Source organism: Siphateles boraxobius, unplaced genomic scaffold (assembly GCF_051911475.1).
Source record: "Siphateles boraxobius isolate OS27281-9 unplaced genomic scaffold, OSU_SipBor_1 91, whole genome shotgun sequence".
NCBI classification, from domain to species: Eukaryota; Metazoa; Chordata; class Actinopteri; order Cypriniformes; family Leuciscidae; genus Siphateles; species Siphateles boraxobius.
The window spans coordinates 51,339-58,693 of NW_027509221.1; the positions used below are offsets into that span (position 1 = coordinate 51,339).

Sequence of the window (7,355 nt, forward strand, 5' to 3'; positions counted from 1 at the left end):
AGGACAGCATATTACAGCCTCCAATAACACCAGAGCAACAATCCCTCTCACCGGAAACATTATCACTCTCTCCAGCATCTCCACTTCTGTGCTTCTCAGAGAAAATGGAACAACTGGTGTATGCTGGAACTAGACTATCCCGCTCTTTTGCTGCGAGCCCCCAGATACCAACCAAAAAACGCCAGGCCCCGCAACCACCAAAGCCTGCGGGCCCAGCTCGCCCTCCCCCTCCTCCTGTGATAGCTCTTCGGCCTCTGCCACAGCGCCAGGGCCCACACCCTCCTCCAGCGGCTCGAGGTGAACCAAAAACAACTGATACCAGCTCTCAGTGATATGTGTCGGGTCCCCGCTATGATAACAATAACTTTCTCAAATGTTTACAGAACAAGCGGGAACCCAGTGTGCCTGTACCTTTTTCTATTGCTGTTCGATTACATGATAGAAAGTCTAAGGCCTTCAAAAGCCGTACAGCAAACCCATCTAATCTGGTGCCTATTACACGACATACCAAGATTGCTGTGGGGACAAAAAGTAAGACTGTTAAGTTAGCACTTTTAAACATCCGTTCACTTAAAAATAAATCACTTTTAGTCAACGACTTAATAACCACATACAACCTGGATTTTATGTTGCTAAATGAAACTTGGCTAGAAGAAAGTTGCAGTGCAACAGTCCTCAATGAAACAGCCCCTCCTAACATTACTTTTATGAGTGTCTGCAGAGCTGTCAGAAGAGGCGGAGGTTTAGCTGCTCTTTTTAAAGATGTCTATCAATGTAAGCAAATATCATTTGGGAATTACCCGTCTTTCGAATATCTGGGTATTATGTTAAAAGGTGCTCCACGCATTTTACTTATCATTGTTTACAGGCCTCCAAAATACTCTCCAGCTTTTGCTGAGAACTTAACAGAACTGTTATCAACAATTTCCTCAGAGTTTGACTGCTTTTCCATTGCTGGAGATTTTAACATTCACATAGATAATGCAGAAAACAATATGGCAAAAGAAATCAAAACTGTTTTAAAAACTTTTGATCTGACTCAGCATGTACATGGACCCACACATAATCATGGACACACTCTAGATTTACTTATTAGTAAGGGTCTAAACATTTCATCGATTGTTATTAAGGATGTAGCACTGTCTGATCATTTTTGTATTTTCTTTGATATATTGATCTCTCCTGCCATTGAAGCCAGATCTGTGTCTGTCAAGAAGAGATGCTTAAATGAGAACACTAGTGTACTATTTATGAAGGCTATATCTTTAACACCAAGCTTATCTGCTGACTCTGTTGATTTTCTCCTTGATTCTTTTAACTCAAACGTTAAGAGTGTAATTGATGATATTGCTCCTGTGAAAGTCAGGAAGAAGAGTGGCAGACAAAAAGCACCTTGGAGAAACTCAACAGCAGTGCAAAATATGAAAAGACAATGCAGAAAAGCAGAGCGCATGTGGCGGAAGACAAAACTTGTAGTCCATTATAACATCTACAAAGACAGCATCCATGCTTTCAATAAGGAACTAGGCAAAGCTAAACAGACTTTCTTCTCGAATATTATAAACAGCAATATAAACAACACGCGCACTCTTTTTGCTACTGTAGAGAGACTGACAAACCCCCCAAGCCAGATTCCCAGTGAAATGCTCTCAGTGAGAAAGTGCAGTGAGTTTGCTTCTTTCTTCTCTGAGAAAATCAATAATATCAGAAAGGTGATCAGCTCATCCTTGAGTTGCGCTGGTGTCAGGCAGATCAGACAACAGCATGAGAAAGTAGCCACTATGTCTGATTTCGAAGAAATTGATGGCAACATTTTGGAAGAAACCGTACAGCAACTAAAAACATCAACCTGCGCCCTTGACGCACTTCCCACATCTTTTTTCAAAAATGTTATACACAGCTTAGAAGCAGATCTCCTAGAAGTGGTAAATGCCTCACTTCTCTCTGGGAGTTTTCCGACCTCCCTGAAAACTGCTGTTGTCAAGCCCCTCCTGAAAAAGAGCAATCTGGATAAGACCATATTAAACAACTATAGACCGATCTCAAATCTTCCTTTCATAGGCAAGATCATTGAAAAAGTTGTCTTCAATCAGCTAAACAAATTCTTAAGCTCGAATGGATACTTTGACAATTTTCAATCTGGTTTCCGACCGCACCACATTCCCCGGCGCTATAGCATCTATGGGTAGAAAACCTGAGTGCCTACATTTTGAACATCATGCTTCAATGACACCAGTGGGTATTCACGGGAACTTCGTGTTAATTAGCACAGTTCGTCGTGATTATTTTATGGCAGACAGTCGTCTGTTAACACAGGCGCAGAAATGAAAACGCGTTGCTAAGGCCTTGCTGACAGCCCGCTCACGTAGCGTCGCTGAATGGGAGAAAGGTGTTGTTCCAAGCGGTTTACTTAACCAGCTAGTTGTGGATTTGTGTGACTTTGTTATCTTCAGCCAGGTAACGTTAGTGTATTGTATAACGTTAGTTAATTTATAATATATGGTAATATGCTTTTTAAAGTTACAGATATTTGTGTTTGATTTATCGTCTGGCAAATGTTTTTTTTAAAAGGGTGCACAAGGCATTTTATCAGTGTGGTGACACATGAACAAATGAACTCATCATGCGCGACGCTGACCTATTAACAATCGAGTTGACTTATTGGAGTTGTAGAATGTTTTTCTTTTCATTATTTTTTTTATCGCGCTTCTGAATCTGGCTCTAATCTGGTCTCAGTTGTCGATTTGCGTTAGTGCAGTTGAGTTGGGAAGTTGAGAGGGCATTGCATATGGAGGACCAAACCTGCATAAATTAAAAATGAATAAATGTAATAAATGGATAAATAAATGTGATAAATGGATAAAAAAATTTGATAATAGAAAAATAAATAAAGGAATAAACGACTTGATAAAATAAATATGATTGATTTTTAATCAAATTTATTGTTGTATTATTTTTTACCTTAATGTATTATTTTCTGCTTTTATACATTTTTAAATATAAAAAAAATCGTTTTAACTTTGATTTATTCGTTAATTATTTATTGATTTACTTTTTATATTTATATATTTATTGTTTAGATTAATTTATTTATGCAATCATTTATTTATAGATTCATTTATTTCCACATGTATTTATTTTTAGATTTATTTATTTATTGATTCATTTACTTTTACATTTATTTGTCTTGTATGATAATTAGGTGGGTTGGTCTTGCTTACCATTGGTTCATCGTTGATTGAAGCGCTTGCTCGATTACTCTGGCTTGCTTTGTAGTGACGTCGGGTGGTGGGAACAGGTGTGTACTATGGCGGACGTTTTACAAATAGCTAGAGAGTTGCGCAACTTAGCTAATGAAGTTGATAACAACGCATCAAATGACTATGTGTTGTTTAGATTAGATGTGCTTATCGATGTTTTAGGAGAGATATTTGCCGACATGAACGTTGAAGAACAGCCTGAATTGTTAAGTTCTCTGCAAAATATTTCCCAGCACATTCAAAATCTGTGCGAGTCAGATGGTACTACGACGGCGGGACGTCCATCGTACTTGCTTCCGATAAGGACTATTGAAACTTATCTCTCAATGGGCCAAACTGCTGTAAACATTGCAAAGTTGTTTGGTGTCTCTGAAAGAACTATCCGGAATAGAATGGCGCAACATGGTTTAAGGTAAGCAGCTCCTAGTAGCCTACTAGTACTACTACCGTTAAGCTTTCACATTAGTGTTTATATTTGTGTGTTGTGTGGTTGATAATGGGTTCATTTTATTCTCATAGAGTAAGCGACCTGTTCTTAACTTTGGAGGACGCTGAACTGGATGCTCTGGTAGAAGATGTACTAAAGCGTCACCCAAATGCCGGATACAAAATGATGGTTGGACATCTCGGTGCACAGGGCATTCGAGTACAGAGTAAGGCGGGTTTTGTACCTTGACATATTAGCATCCTTGAGTAAAAAGCATGTAAAATAGAAATTAAATCAATTTAGTATATATATATATATATATACTAAATGGATTTAATTTCTATTTTATATATATATATATATATATATATATATACCGCTTTATACAGATTATATATATTATCAGAATACAGAATACAGATTATCCAACTATTTCTGTGTGAAGCTGCTTTGAAATACGGCAGTGTTGCAACGTTCATTGTTATTATGATTTAAAGCTAGAAAAACATCTCAGAAGTGTACTTATTCAGCTCAGTTAATTTTAAGTTTTTGTATTAACATCTGCTAGTGTCAGTACAGTAATATTTTTGAATTTGTCCTTTAGGTCCCCACTGAACATGTCAAAGGTGAACTCAAAGACTGAAATATTTACTGCATATATTGATGAATTTACTTTTTGTAGGGCGACGTGTTCAAGAATCCATGAGACGGGTGGATCCTCAGGGTGTCCTTATGCGCAGTCTTCAACTGAACCCTCGGCGGCGTAGAAAATACTCAGTCCCTGCACCCAACAGTTTATGGCACATCGATGGTAACCATAAGTTAATAAGGTATGCTGACAACAGTAGAATATTATTTATTATTATTTATCATGTTCATCTGGATGCGTTTTATAATTCAGGCTGAAAAGGAAATGTCTGTACAGTTGAACAAAAGAAAATGCAATTTTTGCAAAATGCAAAAGCATAAATGTGTAATTGGTGGGATGTGTTCATAGGTTAATTCAATGCAGATCACTTTATCACCATGAAATTAAATTGTATGGTACACACCTGTATGGTGTGCCATCACGTGTGAGGTCAGATAAAGGTGGGGAGAATGTCCATGTTGCTCGATTCATGGTTTCCACCAGAGGAGAGAACAGAAACTCGCACATCACAGGGAAGAGTGTCCATAATCAGAGGTATAATCTTTTTTTTTTTTTTTTTTACAAAGAAATGCAAACAATTACCAAGATATGCATGGTTTCTAGAATAAAATAGTTACTTTGAATATGATTAGAAAATTGTTACCAGGTAACTATGCCATCACAGGGTTTCCGCGGGGCATTAAAAAGCATTAAAAGTCCTTAAATGGATTTTGCGAAAATTAAGGCCTTAAAAGGCATTAAAAAGCATTAAATTTGATTCCTACGGGCATTAAAAATTATGATAGTTTTGAAGAGAATTTTATATACATTTATTTGAATATAGCCTTTATAATTCATAATTTTTATTTGCTCTCGCAAAATATGTACGTTAGTATGATAAACACGCGGAACCATTTTGGTAATTGCTTCCGGCCGGAGCAAAATTGCCGTGATGCGGAGGTGACGCGGACATTTTATACAGCAGTAGACAGGTCTGAAACTACGAAAATGGGAAAGTGCAAATTTCAGCTGAAGTGGCTGGAAAACGAAGATTTCAAGAAATGGTTGCAGCCCGTTAGTGGCAAACATTATGAAGGATTTTGCGGCGTTTGCAAAAAAGGATTTAAGTTGGGGACAATGGGAATCAGCGCCGTAAAATCCCACATGCAGTGTGACGGCCACAAATCGGCGGTAAGAGTCAGACAGCAAACAACTAACGTTATGTCTAGTTACTTTGGTGTGACCGACAAATCTACAAGTAACGTTACGACGACAACAGATGCTGTAGTCACCAACGTTTGTGGAGCAAAATCGATCGACCTTCGATCTGCGTTTGGCTCAAATGCGACTTTGCAGGCGGAGGTGCTCTGGTGTCTGAACACTGCGGTCCATCACCACTCTTACGCGTCCAATGAAGGTGTTTCTGAGTTGTTCCAGACAATGTTTCCTGAATCTTAAATCGTCAAATCCTTCTCTTGTGGCAAGGACAAAACCAGCTACATGTTAAAATTTGGACTTGCCCCATACTTCAAAAATCAACTGATTACTGCAGTTAACAATGCAGGATCGTTTGTGCTGATGTTTGATGAGAGTTTAAACCACTCAACAAAAAATAAACAACTAGATGTCCATGTTCGATTTTGGGAGGCTGGTTGTGTCCAGTCTCGTTATCTGGGATCACAGTTCATGGGACATTCAACGAGTGAAGATCTACTGCACCATTTCAAAGTAAGTATAGTTCTTTTGTTCATGCATTTATGTCATTATAACTGATACTCAAAAGGAAAAAGATTAGGGTTCTTATCCTATGCCTCCATCTAGTGGAAAACCTTAGTATTGCACCCTCAATTTTGTCAGTTGTCTGATGGTTTATTATTTGCTGTTAGGCCACAGAGCATCAGAAATCCATTAAATTAAGCATGTTTCCTCAGAATAACTTGTTCTCCATATGTAAAAAGTGTTTAGGAGTTTGGAAAATGCACTTTACAGGGTTAGTTCACCCAAAATGAGTTGTTAATTACTCACCCTTATGTCATTCCAAACCTATAAGACCTTGAAACACTTTTTTGTTCAGTTTATTCAGTTCATTTATTTGTGTTTATATTATTACTGATAGTTTATTGTCTTTAATAATGTTTGAAATTTATATTAAGTTAGGCTAGTTGTTTTTGCTGTATTTTTTGTAAGTGTTGTCCAAGTAATATATAAAAAAATCTTGCCGACTTCAGCTTTAATTTTTTTGTTGAAGCAAATTTGCAATAACCAAATAAGAGCCATTTCTAATTCAGTTCAGAATGATATAGATTCATCATTGCATCATTGTCAAACTGAATGGTTGCAATTCACAATTTGGGACATGTCTATTTAAAAAAAAAAAAAATTGTGTGTGTGTATATATATATATATATATATATAGATATATAGATATATATATATATATATAATATCCGTTGTTAGTCATGGGTCGTGTATGGCATTAAATTTTTTAAAAATGGCCTTAAAAAGGCATTAAAAAGGCATTAAATTTCATTTGAAGATACCTGCAGAAACCCTGCATCAATCCTGGAAACAATATTCTAAAAAAAAAAAAAAAAAAAAAAAAAGTAATGTATGTGAAACTAAATCCCCACATTTGTAAAATAGATTTACAGATTTTTTTTAGGCTGTGGAAGCTCCACTTCATGTACAACATAATGAATATTGGTCGTTGTTTTAAATGTTTTGTATTTTGGTTATTTTACTGTGTTAGGATTGAAAGGTTGTGGAGAGATGTTTATGCTGGAGTGCTTGATCTCTTCTACACAATCTTCACCAACCTTGAGAATGACGGACTTCTGAATCCAGATGATGAAGTGCATCTCTATGCCCTCCAAAGGTGCTTCTTGCCACATGTACAGAAACACCTTCAGTACTTTCAGGATGGCTGGAACCACCACAAGTTGCGGACAGAAGGAAACCAGACACCAATACAGCTCTGGTTAAGTCATCAACTGCAAGACCCTATCCAGGTATTTATATCAAAGCTGGGCAATTATGACAC

At 37.1% G+C, this 7,355-nt stretch overlaps 1 long non-coding RNA gene across 1 annotated transcript; it reads left to right on the forward strand.

Moving 5' to 3' along the window:
- The first annotated feature begins 3,116 nt into the window (after nt 1-3,116).
- Nucleotides 3,117-4,720, forward strand: LOC143733162 (uncharacterized). Its single transcript, XR_013201280.1, has 3 exons — nt 3,117-3,672; nt 3,780-3,913; nt 4,370-4,720. It is a non-coding gene; the product is annotated as an uncharacterized LOC143733162 (long non-coding RNA).
- Nucleotides 4,721-7,355: the final 2,635 nt, after the last annotated feature.